The sequence below is a fragment of the Vigna unguiculata genome, chromosome 11 (assembly GCF_004118075.2).
Source record: "Vigna unguiculata cultivar IT97K-499-35 chromosome 11, ASM411807v1, whole genome shotgun sequence".
Lineage (NCBI taxonomy): Eukaryota > Viridiplantae > Streptophyta > Magnoliopsida > Fabales > Fabaceae > Vigna > Vigna unguiculata.
Genome location: NC_040289.1, coordinates 27283092 through 27303219, shown reverse-complemented (window position 1 = coordinate 27303219; position 20128 = coordinate 27283092).

Here is a 20128-nt window from a genome sequence, read left to right as displayed (position 1 = left end):
AGCCCAGACATGAGGAGCGGAGGAGACCATATGATAGACCCTACCATCAGCCTCAAGGGTCTAGGAGCTTTTCTCCTCAGCAGGGTCGAGTTCAGTGTTACATATGTGGAGGACCCCACCTGAGGAGCGTTTGTCCACGTATGGAGGGTTACCACAGGTGCAACAACTATGGCAAGGAAGGCCACTTTGGGAAGGACTATCCCAACCTTGCCAGGGCAGCAACACGCCCTCCAGTTCAGACTCCCCATCAACATCAAAGGAGGGACAGAGGCAACAGGCCTCAGGCGACCGACAGAGTGTATGCTATGTCAGGAGCTGAGGCATCAGGCTCAGGTAACTTGGTTATGGGTAGTTACATGATAGCTGGTACTTCTTGCTGTGTGTTGTATGATTCTGGAGCGACACACTCCTTTGTGTCAAATGCATGTGTGGAACAGTTTGGTCTGTCGGCGCGAGCTACAGTGTGAGCTTGCGGTGTCTACTCCGGCGTCGGGTTTGGTCAGGACGTCGTCCTTATGTGCTAGGTGTCCAGTGGAGGTAGAGGGACGCAGGTACAGGGTGAACTTAATCTGTCTGCCTCTACAAGAGTTGGAGGTGATCTTAGGAATGGATTGGCTCTCTGCCAATCGCGTTCTAATAGACTGCCGAGAGAAGAAGTTGCTTTTTCCCAACACAGAGGAGCCTGAGTTCGTATCTTCTAAGGGTGTTATGAAGGAACTCCATGACGGCGCGCAGTATTACATGATCTTCACACATCTAAAGGTGGAGGGAGGAGAGACGACGTCAGTAATACTAGTTGTGCAGGATTTTGAGGATGTGTTCCCAAAGGAAGTGCCAAGGCTACTGCCCCGTAGAGAGGTAGAGTTCTCTATCGATCTAGTGTCGGGGACAGGTCTAGTATCGATGGCCCCCTACCGCATGGCTCCAGCGGAGTTGGTTGAACTTAAGAAACAGATAGAGGAACTGATGACGAAACAGTTTATCTGACCCAGCACTTCGCCTTGGGGAACGCCAGTGCTGTTAGTGAAGAAGAAGGATGAGAGTTCGCGTCTGTGTGTGGACTACAGACAGTTGAACAAAATGAGAATCAAGAATAAGTACCCTCTTCCGAGAATCAACGACTTGATGGATCAGCTACATGGGTCAGCAGTATTCTCGAAGATTGATCTACGGTCACGATACCACCAGATATTGGTGAAGGATGAAGATGTACAGAAGACGGCCTTCAGGTCCAGATATGGCCACTATGAGTATGTGGTTATGCCGTTTGGTGTGACCAACGCTCTGGCGGTGTTCATGGACTACATGAACAGGATCTTCCGGCCTTTCCTAGATAAGTTTGTCGTAGTCTTCATAGATGACATTCTTATCTATTGCAGAACTCAGGAGGAGCATGCAGAACACCTGAGGTTGGTGCTTGGTGTTTTGAGAGAGAAGCAGCTATACGCCAAGTTGTCCAAGTGTGAGTTCTGGATGAGTGAGGTTCAGTTTTTGGGGCATGTGATATCCGCCCAGGGGATTGCAGTGGACCCAGCGAAGGTCGAGGCAGTGGTAAAATGGGAAAGTCCTAAGTCGGCCACAGAGATCAGGAGCTTCGTGGGGCTAGCAGGCTACTATAGGAGGTTCATAGAGGGATTCTCCAAGATAGTGGCGCCTCTGACCTTACTTACTCGGAAGGACTAACCTTTCACTTGGACAGATAAGTGTGAGGAAAGTTTCCAAGAGCTGAAGAGAAGATTGACTAGCGCTCTGATACTACTGATCCCGGATGTCAGGAAGCCGTTTGAGGTCTACTATGACGCCTCTCACCTCGGACTTGGTTGTGTATTGATGCAGGACAAGAAGGCAGTGGCGTATGCGTCAAGACAACTTAAGGTGCATGAGTGTAATTACCCCACTCATGACTTGGAGTTAGCGGCCATAGTCTTTGCCTTGAAGATTTGGAGGCATTATCTTTATGGTGCTCAATTCCTCGTATTCAGTGATCATAAAAGCCTCAAGTATTTGTTTGACCAGAAGGAGCTGAACATGAGGCAGAGAAGATGGATGGAATTCCTGAAAGACTACGACTTCGAGCTCCTATATCACCTAGGAAAGGCGAATGTAGTGGCAGATGCCTTGAGTAGGAAAACAGTGCATACTGCGCACCTTATGATTAAGGAGATGGAACTACTAGAGAAGTTCAGAGACATGAGACTACAGGTGGAGTTGGGGTCTGAGTTCATTAGGTGTAGTACCCTTACTATATCTAGTGGCTTTTTGGACTCAGTTAGAGATAGGCAGTTGTTGGATGCCAGTTTAAACAAAGTCAGAGAACAACTTGGGTCGGATGAGGTTAGGGACTTCGCCTTGGGTGAGGATGGTATACTGCGATTTCAGGGCAAAATCTGTGTACCTAATGATGCAGAGGTGAAGAAGTTGATCCTTGAGGAAGGACACAAGAGTCGTCTTAGCTTGCACCCTGGCATGACTAAGATGTACCAGGATCTCAAGGAAACCTTCTAGTGGCAAGGGATGAAAAAAGATGTGGCTCAATTCGTGTCAGCATGCTTAACGTGCCAAAAGGCGAAGGTGGAGCATCAGAGGCCCGGTGGGATCCTACAGCCTTTGAAGATACCAGTATGGAAATGGGACAGGATCTCCATGGACTTTGTGACCCATCTGCCATGGACTTTTAGAGGACATGACACCATCTGGGAAATAGTGGATCGATTGACCAAGAGTGCTCACTTCTTGGCGATGAACTTGAGGATGTCCATGGCCAAGTTGGCCCAATTGTACGTTAAGGAGATTGTGAGGTTGCATGGGATGCCTTTGAGCATAGTTTCCGACAGAGACCCACGTTTTACATCCCGGTTTTGGCAAACCTTGTAGGAGGCTTTGTGGACCAAGTTGACTATGAGCTCAACCTACCATCCCTAGACTGATGGTCAATCAGAAAGGACAATTCAGTCACTTGAGGACCTACTACGGACATGTATATTGGACCACTTGGGGGCTTGGGATGAGGTGTTGCCCTTAATCGAGTTTACCTACAACAACAACTTTCATGCGAGCATTGGCATGGCGTCATACGAAGCTCTTTATGGCAGGAGGTGTAGAACTCCTCTCTGTTGGTATCAGGATGGAGAGGCAATATTGGTTGGACTAGAGTTGTTAGAGCAGACCATTGAGAAAGTGAGGATGGTGAGGAACAGAATGCAAGTTTCTCAGAGTAGGCAGAAGGCCTATGCAGACCGAAGGAGGAGGCCCTTGGAGTTCGCAGCCGGCGATCATGTGTTCTTGAGGGTGACCTAAACCACCGGTGTGGGAAGGGCTCTCCGCTCAAGGAAGCTTTCTCCTAAATTCCTTGGTCCATATCAGATGACGAGGAGGATTGGGCCGGTGGCTTATGAGATAGCTTTACCCCCGTAGTTGGCGAACCTTCATCCGGTGTTTCATGTGTCACAGTTGAGGAAGTATGTATTCGATCCGGCCCACGTATTGGAAGCTGAGGATATACAGATCAGGGAAGACCTCATGGTAGAAGTACCATCCATCGCTCTTGAGGATAGCAAGGTTGAGGAACGTCGAGGAAAGACGGTCAGTTTGGTTAAAGTCATATGGGATCAGAGGACGGGTGACTCGACTTGGGAGTTAGAGGAGGACATGAGAAAATCACATCAACATCTGTTTACCTGGTGAGTCTTTATTTTCGAGGTCGAAAATTTTCTTGTTGGGGAGAATGTAAGGCCCATTAAAAAAAATCGCTTTATTATTTCTACCCTAAAGTAAAGGGCTGCCCTTTTGTAATTAGGCCTAGGGCTGGCCCAAGTGATATAACCAAACCTTAATCTGACCTAACCCTCTCACTCTCACTATTTCACAGAACCAGCCGTTACCCCTCTTGGCCCTCACAGAACGCTCTGCTAGGGTTTGCTTTAGGTCTTCTTCGAGCTAATGCACGCCTGCTCCTACTCCACATAAGTCACTCCTCATCTCATGCTCCTTCTTTTCATGGTCTATGTTCACTGTTTACCGTTAGGGTTTGATAATAACCCGCCCCTTTTCTCTGTTTTACCGTTCGTTCCAGCTTGTTGACCATCCTAGGGATAGTTTTGCTCACTGTGTGCGTATCGGAGCATTCCGCTAGCTTTCCAGGTACGGGAAGTTAGGGTTTCCATTTTTGAGTTGTTTTGGCCTGTCCTTGAGTTGGTTGTTGATTGTATGGATTAATCCTTCGTTTTGATGTGTGGGAGTACCTTGTATGTTTGGTTGGTTTGGAAAATATAGCTATTGCAGGTGAAACAGTGGCGAGACCTGTTAATCTTGCCCAAACGAGCTAGTCTCGCCTAGGCGAAACAAACAGGGATTTCGCCCAAACTAGTTTGTGCGAAAAGTCGCCCAGGCGACCCGCTCAAATTTTTGAGCGAGCGAACATCTCGCCCATGCAAGAGGGGTCTCGCCTAAGCGAGATCCCGCGTTGGTTGCTGGATGCTCTTTCGAGCCCTCGCCTAGGCGAAGGGGGCTCGCCTGAGCGAGACCCTTCAGCCTGAGCGAGGGGCTGGGCGAGGCAGTTTGCTGTTTGGATGCTTGTTTGTTCTTGAATGATTAGTATTGGTTTAGAAATGAATGTTATGATGAGAAACATGTATATAGTGGAATATTATGTATGCTTGGCATGATTCATGAATGGTAGATGATGGGTTTGGTATGGACTTGGCATGTGAAGTAAATGAGGTGGTTATTATTAAAGAGGCATGATAACGAGATGAGTTGAGATCCTATGTGCATGGATGGGTTATGATGAGATGGATTGAGTTAGAATTGGAAACATGAAAGGTATTGGTTTTAAAGGTTGACGTAATGAATATATCCTTGCATGACAAATACTATTGAGCAGAGGTATCCACCACAAGTGCAAGCATCCGCTGAATCCGACCAAGTTATATGTATCCGGATGAGTCGAGTCGAGTCGAGTCGTAGTGTATTGTTGGGAAGGTCGTAATATGCTTGTGTGACGTATGTATGATGGATTGTGAATATGTATCTGACTTCAATGATGAAATGATTTTTATGCTCTAGCTTACCCTGCTTTCTTTGTTGGGTGATCTGTTGTGTGGTACTCTCTTTTGCGATGATCATCAACTTGTTGGTGTGAGCAGATGGGAGGAACACCCGTAGGCAACAGGAGGGTGGAGATTCCGCTGCATAGTCCGCGTGGACTAGTTTATATTTCCGTATGAGTTCATCTAGGTCTGCGACCCATGTAATTGATGGTTTTAGATTTATATACTTTTAGTTAACTCTTTATCCAGTCTTCTCTTGGGCATCGTGGTGTGCCATGGGTTGTAAGGAGTCGAGTTTCAAACCCCCGGACTACGCTTGTATGTTAATTTTATGCGACGCTACATTTAATTTCGCTTATAAATTAAATGGGGTGTTACAATTTCTCTTTAATTTTTTTCTCAATTAATTTACAAATATTAAATTTAATATATTTTTAAAATTTATATTCAAACATGTTTTTAAAAAGAAATTTGTTATATATAAATATACATATATATATATATATATGTATATATATATACATATATATATATATATATGTATATATATATATGTATATATATATATGTATATATATATATATACTAGCCAAAACACAGGTGCTGTCGCGCTTGTGTGTTCACTTTTTTTATGTAGCTATATGTATAATATTAAGAATAATCAATGACAATTTATGATGGGTATACTACATAGATTGGTTGAAAAGAAAGCAATAAATTACTAATTCGTAAGATTATGTATCAACTAATATTTAATACATTTGATTAAGATTTGGGGTTAAGGAGCTATATGTGATGGATTCAATGGTAGTTGTCTATAAATATACAAACTATTTTAGTAGGTGTCTATATATATACATTCGTTAAAAAACTGAAATATATCTTTACTACATACATGATGTAGAAAAAAATTAGTAAATGAAAGTATCATACATTTACATCCTTAACCATTTCTTTAATTAGGAAGCCAAATAAAGATTGATGTCTAGGACCCATATACAGCTGCTACTTGAGATGCAGTTGGAAGATTATACTATGGTTGATTCGCAAGGCGCTCTTTAATGAGTAAAGAACATATATGAATATTTTGTTCTTAAGCAAGTTGTCGAAATACATACACAAAAGGATTGCACCAGTGTAATATTTGTTGCAATTTATGAACAATAGTTTGATGAAGTTGAGGGTTTTCCAACATTCTATTTTGTAATTCATGTTTAGTGTCATAAATGTACAACTGAAAAAACCGGGGTCTGGACCCATCATTTGGATAAAATCCTCTTATCCTATCATAGATTGCACTTTGAGCAACGAAAACTATATATATATCATGACCATTTGCTATTATAGTTTCATCCATATGAACACCAAGAGAAGTGAATGAAAAGACATGATTGTAACTTCTTATATGTTGTCTAAAATGTCTACTTTCAGATGTTTGATCTGAAAATATTTGAAGCAGCTCATGTGGAGGAGCAGTGGCAGATCTTGACCAATAATTATGGGGGAGTCAAATTAATATATTCAAAATTTTGAAGTTGTATTTGATATGAACACCATTTTAGATACGCACTAGTGCAAAATGGTGATATTAGAATAGGATATAAGATCAATTGAAGCGAAACCGATTTAATTTAAAACACGGTGACAATTTTGTAAATAATGGAAAGTATTTTAAATCGGTTATAGGGAGAACTGATCTAATATATACATATTAGATCGGTTAAAAAAACAACCGATCTAATATGTTTTCTGCATTACAAATTGCGAAAACCCTTTTCATTTTTCAAACTTCGTCTTCTCTCTCATGCCTCCTTTGGTCTTCTCTCTTGCACCTCCACTGCTTCTTCTTCTCTTCCAAGCGCCAATGACCACCGTCGCCGTGCCCTACCACCATCACATCGTGCTTCAACAAGCTTCTTCTTCTCCTCCATGCCACTCTTCAACAACCAATGCAACAAGTTAGTGTTTTTTTCCCTCATTTTCTCATGCCTAGGGTTTTTGTTTGTGGAGAAAACTCTTTTTATAGTTGTTTTTTTCAGTGCTTGGTGTTTTTCCATCTCCTTTGCAAATGAAGCAAATTTTTGACGCCGCTGCTTTACCGAATGTGTGTCGTTGGTCCCTATGGTGTTTCGTGAAGTCTCTTAGTCAAGTTTGCGGTTGGGGTGCGGTGTTCTCCATGGTGGTTCGTTTATGGTTCATTGGTGTTGGTTCGTGGTGGTTTGTTGGTGGTCTTTGGTGGTTCGTTTCTCCTTTGCCCCTTCGCATGGTCACTTTCGAAAATGTTTTTTTTTCTTTTAGTAAAAGATATTAGATCGATTATTTTAGAACCGATCTAATATGTCTTTGACATATTACATAAGTGTATATTAGATCGGTTGCGGAACCGATCTAATATGCGCTCTAGAACCGATCTAATATACTTATTTAGCACTAGTGACGCCATCCTAATTTCATCTTTTTTACTTATTGGATATTCTCATATTTGAATATGTTTTCCTGTACAATATTGTTTCAAAGAATTAATATCAAATTCATCATCACCTGTAATTTTTTTAAACTTAAGAAATGACTCCCCCAATTAAACAATTGGATTATAAGTACGATATTTTCTTTTATGTAAAAAATTTGAATTTGTTTTCATTTTCATCTTCGTGGATAGTTTTCCTTTTATTATTTTTGAAAAATAAATATAAATTCTTTTACTTTTCATCAATTGACCTACTTATTTTAAGTTTGAAATTCAATAATAATTTATTATAATCTAATGAAAAGTTCAAAGATATAATTAATAAAAAAACTCTAATAATCAAGTCACAATTGAAAACTCATTATAAAAAATACATAGTACATTATTTTTTCTTCTATCTTAATAAAAAGTGAACATACAAAGGCTCATGAAATAAAAAAAAAATAATGCTAACTATAATAAATTATAAATATTTAAATTACAAAATTTTAAAATAATAAAATAATAAAATGATATAGGTCACAAGTTAGCAAAGTGACATGGAAAGATAATAATTACGCAACCCTTAAGAGCCACATCATCCTATTAAGAAAAAAAGTTAACATCATAGACTTAATTAGTACTCAATAGATCACAAAAATTTATCACAACTCAATTAAAAGTTCTCAAGTTTATCAGAAACCTAAAAAATAATTAAACCAAAAAAATAAAAAATACATAATTTAATTTTTAATAATTTTTAATATATACATTTAATTTAAAATTTTATAAAAATATTAAAAAATTCAGTATATAACTTTTTAAAAATTAAAAACAAAAATTGGGGGGGAGGGGGCCGTGGCCCTCCCCTGCCCTATAAAAGCTCTGCCACTGTGGAGGAGGGACACGTGGAAGTAACACTTTGGCACCAGAGCAACACATATCGCGTGATTCATGATAAAATAATCGTGCATGACAATATTGACATGTAGTTGGTGTAGGCAATTCAAATTTGAGCAATAGAACCGTATTTGAAAAATTTGTAGCACTATTATGTGTTCGGGGGAATCTATGTAGCATATCTACATTATTGTGATAAATTGGAAGAATAATAAATAATGTAGTATTATAAATTACAAAAGTATTAAAATGCATTATTATAGCACAACATGTATTAATTATGGTAGGAAAAAGATACTAATAAGGTTCAATGGTACCAAAATGAATATTAACTATTGATGGAAATAGTTTACTAACCATGTTGAATGGTACTGACGTGTGTACTACTTTGTCCTTCTTCATTATCACTACATCCTTCCAATCTTTGTGTAGGAAAACCATAACCTGAGTAATGTTAAATCAATTGAAAAAAGTGCATAATAAATAACCAATATCACTATATTAAATAAAGAGCCAATTAAAAACCATGATAGATGGTAAAAAAGTATAATTATATCTTGATACACAGACAAAAAAGAAAAAAAAGAACTAACTGCAAAAATTAATGACAACTTAAAAGTGTTTTATTATTCAACACTGTAATAAATTATATCAAAATCATAATTACGCATCCTAGAATAATAAATAAAAAATGAAAATATTTTGTGACATGGAAAGTAAATAACATGGATCAACTATTGATGAATAAAGTTGACTAACCATATTCAGTGTCAGTAATGTGCGTATTACTTGGTCTTGCTTCATTATCATTACGTCCTGGAAACCTTTGCGGGGTAAAACCATAACCTAATATTTAAAAAATAAGATAAATTTTATTTAAATCAAATATATACTTTACAGGAAAGAACTAAAAAGAATGCAAGCATACTCAAAAGGATTTTCTCGGCTAATGACATACAATAGTGATGAGGTGGGTTTAAACCTAAACAAATAAGTTGTATTCTACTTTTTTGTATAGAGTTAGATATAGTTTTTGTGTTTAAGCGTAAGTAAATGTAATTATTTATGAAATATTTTTAAGATTGTTAGAATACATTATTGTTTATATAAATTTTTTTATTCTTATACATAATACAAAGGATATAGTGTATTGACCACAATCTATGTTATTGACAAGTGAAGTACTTGACAATGCTTCACATACATTATATTCTTCAAACTTTTGTGGTGCATGAGTAGTACCTGTTATGTGAAAGCATGGAGCATAATAAATGTAAATATGAAAATATTTCATAAAATGGTAAGTAAATAACATGGATTAAATATTGATGAATAAAATTGACTAACCATGTTGAGTGCAGTAATGTGTGTATTACTTGGTCATGCTTCATTATCATTACGTCCTACAAACCTTTGTGGGATCAAACCATAACCTAATATTTAAAAAATAAGTTAAATTTTATTTAAATCAAATATATAGTTTAAAGGAAATAACTAAAAAGAATGTGAGGATACTCGGAAGGACATTCTCAGCCAAAGACATACAATAGTGATGAGGAAAAATGTGATGTTACCTGCATTAGTTACTAACCGAACCATTTGTCGAATAGATGTCATTCTCAATCGGGGAGCTCTATTTGGCATTTGGACAATGTGTTAGAAAATGATTACTCAAATAATACTAATAATAATAAAAATATGAAATAATATAATAATAATTATTAAATCAATAATAATACTAAGACAATATATAAAACAATGAATATTAATCAAAGATTAACAATTATAATAATAATAATAAATAAAAAATAAACAAGGAAAGGAGTAGAAATATCTTGGGTTGAGACACGCATAACACTATCCTTTAGAGAAAACGCTCCTACTGCACATGGCTAAACAAATATATCAATACACAATCATATGTGTTTCTTATCATATGCGTTTCTCTCCCCAGATACAACAACCCGTCAGATCGATCGAGTGCAGCGAAGGATCTCCGAACCTTATGAACACCACTGTCTTAAAGATAATATAGGAAAGAAGAAAAGTTTTGAGAGAACTCTAGTATTTGTTGTCTTTGTTGTTGTTTTTCCCCATACACTTAGGTGGTATTTATTGGTAGAAAAGGGAGACAGAGAAGTAAATAGTAATAAGAATATAGCCGTTAGTCATTAAAAACATTAACCCATAAATTAAAGATCTATAAAAACATAAGTAACAGTAGAATTTTTATTTTTATTATTTATTTTTTAAGTTATAATAAAATATTTCTAACACAATGTTGGTTGTGTTTTCAGGATTATTTTTCCTTCTTTTAGATTGTTCAATAAGTCTTTGTTGGGAAGTCATTCTACGTCTTCTATTTGTAGCATTTATTCTCCATCTTTGTCTTTGTTGTTCTGATGTTGATTTGTTAGAAGGAATATTTTCCATTTAGGTATGTTGTTATTTAAACCAAAAACAATAAATAATAAATCCAAAATTAATATAAATTTAAAAATCTATTACTTGGAAGAAAGTAATGAATGAAAAGAAGGACAATGAAAGTAGTACATCATATGTACAACAAATAAAAGTAAAGGAAGATAATGATGTATGAAGAAGTACCTAAATGTGTGAGCAGAAAGACTACAAAATTTGATTTGATGTAACAATGAAGAGCAATAAATGCAGAAGATGACAGGCTGGTTAGCAAGTTACTGAAGCAAAAAAAAAAAGGATATTTGTAATTAAAAAAAGTAATTTGTCAATTTTAAAATAATACAACATGTTTAAAAATTTCTAAGTTCTAAAAAAAATGAATTGTAATGATAAAATAAAGTGATGTTGTGTATAAATGTTGTAAACTTATAAAATGATTAAAAATTTAAAACATTATTGTGTAATTAAAAATTAAAAATATTAATCTTCGAAACTTATAAAGTCAATAAAAATTAAAAATAGTTATAATGAAAAATATTTATGAAAAAAATTGATGTAAACTTATAAATTAATAAAAATTTAAAAATATTTTGAATGAATAATATTCATCTTATAAACTGTGAAACTTATAATGAAAAATATCTTTATCGTAAAGTTATTAAATAATTTAAAGTTAAAAACAGTTGTAGTGAAAAATATTTATGTTGTAAATTTATAAATTAATAAAAAATTTAAAATACAGGTAAACTTATAAAATGATTAAAAATTTAAAATATTGATGTATAATTAAAAATTAAAAATATTATTGTTGTAAATTTATAAAGTGATTAAAAATTATAAATACTAATAATGAAAACTATTTACACTGTAAACTTAAAAAATAAAGAAAATTTTAAAAACTTATAATAAAAAATATTTATATAATAAACTTAAAAAATTATTAAAAAATAGAAATAGTTATCAAGTAAACTTATAAAATGACTAAAAATGAACCTAAAGAAAAATAGGGGACCAAAATGAACCACTCATCATAATTAGAGGACCAAAAGATGAATTAAGCAAAAAATTATTAATATTAATCTTGTAAACTTATAAAGTGATTAAAATATAAAACTACTTATAATGAAAATTATTTATGTTGTAAACTTAAAAAATAATGTAAAATTTAAAAAACTTATACTAAAGAATATTTGTGTTGTAAACTTTTAAAATTATTAAAATTTTGAAATACTTATTGTAAGGCCCTAGAAAATGGCATTTTAAAAGTGATAGTGGTTTAAAAATAGTGAGACTCGATTATTTTAATATTAAAAGATTTTAGTATAAATAGAATTGTTATAAACGAGTTTCATTATTTCAAAACACACCATCTCTCTAGAAACCACTTTTCTAGAGTTCTCTGACTTCTCTCTAGAGGTTCTGTCTCTCTGGTCGTCTGATTGAAGAACCGAGACCGTAGGATTGATCCTCTCGGCGAACTCTTCAAATTGGACCGATCAGTTTCTCCGTTCGCGTAAGTTGAGTTTTCGCTCTTTATTTTAGTCTTTTTTTGTTTTCTGTTGCATGCAGGCCCTCTTCCACTTGCATGCGACGTTTTAATCATCAGTATGAGTCTCTGCTGATCAGTGATCATAACGGTATGTCCTGATCGTTCTTGTGATATTTCTATGTGTAGATAGAGCATCCTGTGGAGTTAGAGGTGTTGACGTTTTTAAGGCGTTGACGTTTATAAAGTTGTCTAAACAGGATAACAGGTAAGGGAAGCTAACTGTTTTACTTGAATTTCATCTAGAAATCATTCTAATGACTTTGAATTGCATGATTGATTATTGTATGAGTGCTTGAATTATGTAATTGAGTGTATGCTAAGATTGTGCTAGATTTCTTTATTGTTGCATGTGAGAAAAGATTGGGAATCTGGTATTTTCGCCTAAGCGAGCAGCTCTCGCCTGAGCGAAAACACCAGAAACTCATCCCCTGTTTCTGCGCGAGATCTCGCCTAGGCGAGCCAGTCTCGCTTGAGCGAGAGTCACTCTCGTCTCAGCGAGACAACTTAGCCTGAGCGAGAATTCGCCCAGAGTTTGGGTTGTTCTCTGTTTTGAGCCTCGCTCGGACGAGAATGACTCGCCTAAGCGAGAGAGCCTTTTTGCCTAGGCGAGACCTTCTAGCTTGGGCGAGAAACCCTGCAGTTGAGTGTCATTTCTTTGTTTCTAATGGATGAAGCTATGTTTAAATGTTAAAATATGAACTTAGTTATGATATGCATGAATTGTTATGATTGGTAATATGTGCGGTGAAATTGCATGAAGTTGGAATATGAGAAGAAGTGGTTGAACTAGGATTTCAAGGGAAATTCTAAGAGGAATGTTTTAGTGTATGTAAGGACATAAGGACTCAGTTTTGGTTGGTATCCTGACGCTCCTAGTAACCATTAAGACTCATGTAGAGTATGATGGATTACGTCAGGGGGAGTAGCAGGAGGTCCTGGTCTATGGACCCGATCCGCCATAGAGGTGATGGGACTTACCCTGGGAGTGGTTGGGTGATAACCCCTTGTGTCCAAACTCTGCAGAGTTTGGGAACCATCGCAGGTGCAAGCCACCAAGAGATCCGATGTCGCTTACATAATCCGGATATTGAGTCTAGAGTCATGTAAATGTGTTGTGGTGGTCTATATGATTCTGGTGATAATGAGAAAGATTGCGTGGTTTCTGTTTATAATTGAACTGCATGATTTCTTAATCAGATTAGCTTACCCTTGCTTTTTGTGTTCCTGTCTTGTGTTGTATGTTTCCTTTTGCGATGATCACCTATTCGGTGGGAGCAGATGTGGTTGCAGTGTCAAAGGCACTTCTGGAGGATGAAGAGCCATCGTGTTAGTGTTGAAGAGGAGGTTTCCAGTGGGAGCTTTAGCAGTGGTCAGTAGTACAGAGTTTATTAGTTTAGTTTAAGTGTATAAGTGATATATTTTTATAGTCATACCTTTTGTAAGACTGTATTAATATATTGGGTACACTGGATTATCTGTTTTGGAACTATGATGAAACTTCCTATTTTTATTAGTTTTAAGCTACTGAAATTGGGATGTTACATTTATGGTATCAGAGCAGTTCGTCCTTAGGATGACCTGAGGGTTGTGGGTTTGTCATGTCTTTTTTTGTGTTGGAGTTCGAGTTTAGTAGAGTTCGTCTTTGAAACCAAAAGTATTAAGAACAGAAAACGTCTTGATAAAGTAATGAGGGTGCACACTCATGACTAGATCAAAGATTATTTTCCTTCCTTAATTTTACTGGTTTGAGAAAATAAGAGAGATAGAGAAAAGTTTTGGCTATCAATAGATGTTAGAGTTTTGCTTTCTGTGTCCATGTTTGTTTTGTTGCACCTCTGTGGTTTGCGTTTAGTGTTTATAGTGATAGAGGAATGCAGATTCAACGTCAACTTGACCTGCTTACCTTTGTGAGGGTTGGATATAGCTTTTGAGATAACTTTTTGTCTCAAGGATATAGGTTTGTTGTATGAAGTAGATCGATGAGCGAGGAAAGTTAAGCTTTGGGTTAGTAGACTGGATAAAGAGGTTAAAATTTAGCGTCAATGTTTAGACTAAGGAAGCTTCAAGGGCAGGCTCACGAGATCAAATTTCACAAGTTTTCCAAAAGGAGTTGAGTTCAAAGGTTAGAAATATTGAAGATATCAGTGTATGCCAGCGCAACAATGTTTGGGAAAAATTAACTTGGTTCTACATCATGGCAATTCTGAGGTTCAGAGTTATCTAGATACATGCAATGTTAGGAGAAGTGCCATTAGATATAGTCGTAAGACCATATCTAGTGCTTTATTGGATTGGTGGAAGAAAAACAGTTGGTAGATCCTAGGTTACAGAAAATAATGAGATTGTTTGGCATCGAGCAAGCTAATAAAGATAAAGATCGTGAAGTGTAAAAAGACGACAAATCCCTAGTGGGAGGTTAAGACATATCAAAGTTTGAGGATCAATTAGGTAAGATGATGTTTCCTAAGTAGAAAGAGAAATAATATGTGGATGAGAATGAAGTGGCATAAAGGTTTCATATTAGGTTCAATCAGAAGGAGATGCTTGGATCTTTTCAGTAGACAGCGGGATGTTTCAAGGAAAAATAATTCATGAGCATAAGCATTGACTTTGGGGATGAGGTAGAGAAATCCAAGTGTGGGGAGAAGAAGTGAACCGTTAAGTTTGATCTTGTGGGAATGATAAAAGCTAGAGAAGGCAGAGTACCGTAAATAATGAAAAGAGAAGAAAAATCTTAAGTAGTTAAAATGGTGTCTAAGGTAGTTGGTGTTGGAGTTGTTAATGCAAATTATCAAAATTCAGAAGGTGGTGTTTGGGATATGAGTTTTGGTTTCGTTCGTGATCATAAAACCTTGGTGTCGTCAATATGGTAAATGAGTCATGGTTAACTGCAAGGAAGAGTTGAAGTTTGAGCTAGTAGTTTTTCTTCTATGGCGAACAAGTAAATGTTTCTTGGACGTGTGGTATGTTTCGAGGTGATCAAATGATTCAAATTCAAAGTTAACTTAAATTGTTTCCTTTACAAGGTTTGGGAGCATAAATCTCAAGGGTGACTTGGTTGTTTTCCAAGCTCATTCTGGTGGAATGTGGTATCATAGGAAGTAATGTTCCTTGTTTCAAGAAGGTGACTAAATGGTTGTGCATCAATGTATGGAACAAGTTGAAAAGTGAAGACAGAGTGTTATCGGTATGAGTGTTTATCTAGTAAAGGCCGCAAAAAAACATATGCAAGGGATCTTAGTGGTGAAGCAGTTTTAGTTATGTTATGAAGCAGATGTTAGAACAATCACCGAAAAACGGTGGGATTCATTATGGCATTGATATATGAAACGTAACCAGTATCAATAGTTTTACATTGGATGGTTTTGCTAAAAGTGTGGAGTTAAGACAACAAGTGGAGGAGTCCTTAGAAAAACAATGGTTTAATCGCAGTGTATCATCGTTAGTAATCTAGTCTAACAAAGTTTGGAAAGAGAAGTAATTATATGTTAAGATCTACGCCTGTAAGTGGTTAAGATGAGTGGAAAATGTCTTAAGGGAAAGGAAGTTCTAAGAGTGACTTTAAGTAAGGTTTTACAAGCAAATTATTATCAAGGTTTCGTGACAAGTTTCTCAAGTGTGAAGAGAGTCGTCAAGACGTTGAAGAAAAACATGATCGGCGCTTTAATGATTGATTATTCTTTTGCAGTTTATTGTGGTTAAACACATCATATGTGAAAATGGTTGTTGATCAGAGTGACGCAGCAGAATAATGGTGGGATGTACTTATCAATAGTGGGAAAACAGAAAAAGAGGGGGTATCTTACTCTTAACCTGGTGGTTGATGTGGTAGTGAGTTCTCTAAAACAACAGATGTGTCAGTGTTATGAAGATTTGTTAAAGATGTTTAGTGATCATCAACAGCTAGAAGTATGGAGTTGCATAGAGGGAAATGGATAGGAAACGAGAGAGCAAAATCAAGTTATGGTTTTGAGTTGTGCTATCACCGTAGAAGTGGAAAAGTGCTAGTATATGTTTTAAGCGGAAAGAGAATTGTAGTGGTTGGTTCGACAATGAAGAGTAAGAATTGGTGGAGAGATGGTTGAAGATTAAAGGGTTTAATAAAATGCTGAGAAAATGTCAGAATTTGGGGTCGTTGTTGCCGCAAGTGAAGGGTCTACTCTGGAAGTGGGATAGCATTATTATGGACTTTGCTGCCCTGGTCAAAGTCAGTATGAGAAACATGATGTCATGAGGATGGTGGTGGATAGGGTGGTCAAGAATGTTATGAAGTTGTGTGTGACCAAGTCAGATGAGTGGTACCTCAAGGAAGAAACTAGATAATGAGAAGTGATAACAATCGCGTTCTAGGTTGAGATCGGTTGCAAATCTTTACATTTTGGTAAACACCTACTAGAAGTAGTGGAGAACATATGGAAGGTGGGTCAGCATATCAGACATAAGTGGGTTGGTTAGGTGTCAATGATCATTCAAGTTTTAAGGTGGAAGGTGGAAAGTTACTTTGAAAGTAATGACTAATCCAATCTATATTGTTAAACATATATCACTTAGCACAGAGGCAGAGTTTTCAGTTACTTTAGCTGTTGCAATCGTTAAGTTAGTCATGTCTAGGTGGTTGTTGTAGAGAACATGAGGAGAGCATGGTTTTCTTTCTATCTGACGAGTGAATTTTCGGGGACGAAAATTTTTCTTGTTGGGGAGAATGTAAGGCCCTAGAAAATGGCATTTTAAAAGTGATAGTGGTTTAAAAATAGTGAGACTCGATTATTTTAATATTAAAAGATTTTAGTATAAATAGAATTGTTATAAACGAGTTTCATTATTTTAAAACACACCATCTCTCTAGAAACCACTTTTCTAGAGTTCTTTGACTTCTCTCTAGAGGTTCTGTCTCTCTGGTCGTCTGATTGAAGAACCGAGACCGTAGGATTGATCCTCTCGGCGAGCTCTTCAAATTGGACCGATCAGTTTCTCCGTTCGCGTAAGTTGAGTTTTCGCTCTTTATTTTAGTCTTTTTCTGTTTTATGTTGCATGCAGGCCCTCTTCCACTTGCATGCGACGTTTTAATCATCAGTATGAGTCTCTGCTGATCAGTGATCATAACGGTATATCCTGATCGTTCTTGTGATGTTTCTATGTGTAGATAGAGCATCCTATGGAGTTAGAGGTGTTGACGTTTTTAAGGCGTTGACGTTTATAAAGTTGTCTAAACAGGATAACAGGTAAGGGAAGCTAACTGTTTTACTTGAATTTCATCTAGAAATCATTCTAATGACTTTGAATTGCATGATTGATTATTGTATGAGTGCTTGAATTTTGTAATTGAGTGTATGCTAAGATTGTGCTAGATTTCTTTACTGTTGCATGTGAGAAAAGATTGGGAATCTGGTATTTTCGCCTAAGCGAGCAGCTCTCGCCTGAGCGAAAACACCAGAAACTCATCCCCTGTTTCTGCGCGAGATCTCGCCTAGGCGAGCCAGTCTCGCTTGAGCGAGAGTCACTCTCGTCTCAGCGAGACAACTTAGCCTGAGCGAGAATTCGCCCAGAGTTTGGGTTGTTCTCTGTTTTGAGCCTCGCTCGGACGAGAATGACTCGCCTAAGCGAGAGAGCCTTTTGCCTAAGCGAGACCTTCTAGCTTGGGCGAGAAACCCTGCAGTTGAGTGTCATTTCTTTGTTTCTAATGGATGAAGCTATGTTTGAATGTTAAAATATGAACTTAGTTATGATATGCATGAATTGTTATGACTGGTAATATGTGCGGTGAAATTGCATGAAGTTGGAATATGAGAAGAAGTGGTTGAACTAGGATTTCAAGGGAAATTCTAAGAGGAATGGTTTAGTATATGTAAGGACATAAGGACTCAGTTTTGGTTGGTATCCTGACGCTCCTAGTAACCATTAAGACTCATGTAGAGTATGATGGATTACGTCGGGGGGAGTAGTAGGAGGTCCTGGTCTACTGACCCGATCCGCCATAGAGGTGATGGGACTTACCCTGGGAGTGGTTGGGTGATAACCCCTTGTGTCCAAACTCTGCAGAGTTTGGGAACCATCGCAGGTGCAAGCCACCAAGAGATCCGATGTCGCTTACATAATCCGGATATTGAGTCTAGAGTCATGTAAATGTGTTGTGGTGGTCTATATGATTCTGGTGATAATGAGAAAGATTGCGTGGTTTCTGTTTATAATTGAACTGCATGATTCCTTAATCAGATTAGCTTACCCTTGCTTTTTGTGTTCCTGTCTTGTGTTGTATGTTTCCTTTTGCGATGATCACCTATTCGGTGGGAGCAGATGTGGTTGCAGTGTCAAAGGCACTTCTGGAGGATGAAGAGCCATCGTGTTAGTGTTGAAGAGGAGGTTTCCAGTGGGAGCTTTAGCAGTGGTCAGTAGTACAGAGTTTATTAGTTTAGTTTAAGTGTATAAGTGATATATTTTTATAGTCATACCTTTTGTAAGACTGTATTAATATATTGGGTACACTGGATTATCTGTTTTGGAACTATGATGAAACTTTCTATTTTTATTAGTTTTAAGCTGCTGAAATTGGGATGTTACACTTATAAGGTAAACCTATAAAATGATTAAAAATTTAAATCATTGATGTATAATTAAAAAATATAAATATTAATCTTGTAAATCTATAAAGTGATTAAAAATTAAAAATATTTATAATGAAAAATATTTATGTTGTAAACTTAAAAAATAATGAAATTTTTTTAAAAACATATAATGAAAAATATTTATAAGTAAAAATTTTTTTAAACCCTAAAGTTATAAAATTTATAAGTAAAAATTATTTTAAATAAAAAAAATTTATCTCGTAAACTTTTAACCTTATAATGAAAAATATGTTGGTTGTAAAGTTATAAAATAATTTAAAATAAAAATAATTTGATAATGAGATTTGGTGCACTTGCTGGATTTCTCTTCCAGATTAAACGCTTGAACCAGTGGAAAGGCTTGAAACCATTAAACTTATTAAATCCCTCCACCGTCGCACAATTCTCCGCCTCCTTAACGGAATCTATCAAAAAACAACCATAAACAAGATGCCCACAAAAAATTAATAGTGAGATTATAAGTATTTTTGTTAAAAGATTTAAATTTCATTTCTCATCGTTTCCACTACGATAGAGGAATTTTACCGGACTTGCCCACAACATCTTGGTTGATTACTTGTCCACCATAATGAATTAAAAAAAGATAGGAAAAAAAAAATTGAAACATTAGAAACAATAAAAAAACATGAAAAGCAATAAATCATAAACTGGACAATTGGGATTTAATGGAGATTCAATAGAGATAATCATAAATGAAAAGGAACAATGAAAAATACCTTTTTTTTGTCCAATGAAGATAAATAGCATCAACAAAGTGAGTGTGAAAGCAAAGCCAATAAACAAGGTAAGACAACTTCATGAAAGGAACAATAATGAAATGATATTGTTGTAGAGAAAAACAAACGGTAAAATAACGGTTACATGTTAAATTATTTTAAAAATAATAAATAATTTATTATATTAGAAAGGGTGAAATAGAAATTAAAAAAAGTGGATACAAAAGAAGTAATCTCTTTATTTATATATATATATATATATATATATATATATATAGATATATATTCATAAAACTAAAAAAAATGTCGTTAAGAATTCCTTCCTCAGAAAACATAATTTCACTCGCAAACAATCTGAAAGACTAAAAAAAACATATTGGAATCTTACTAAAAGTCACATGTTGAAGTCATTAATTAGGATATTT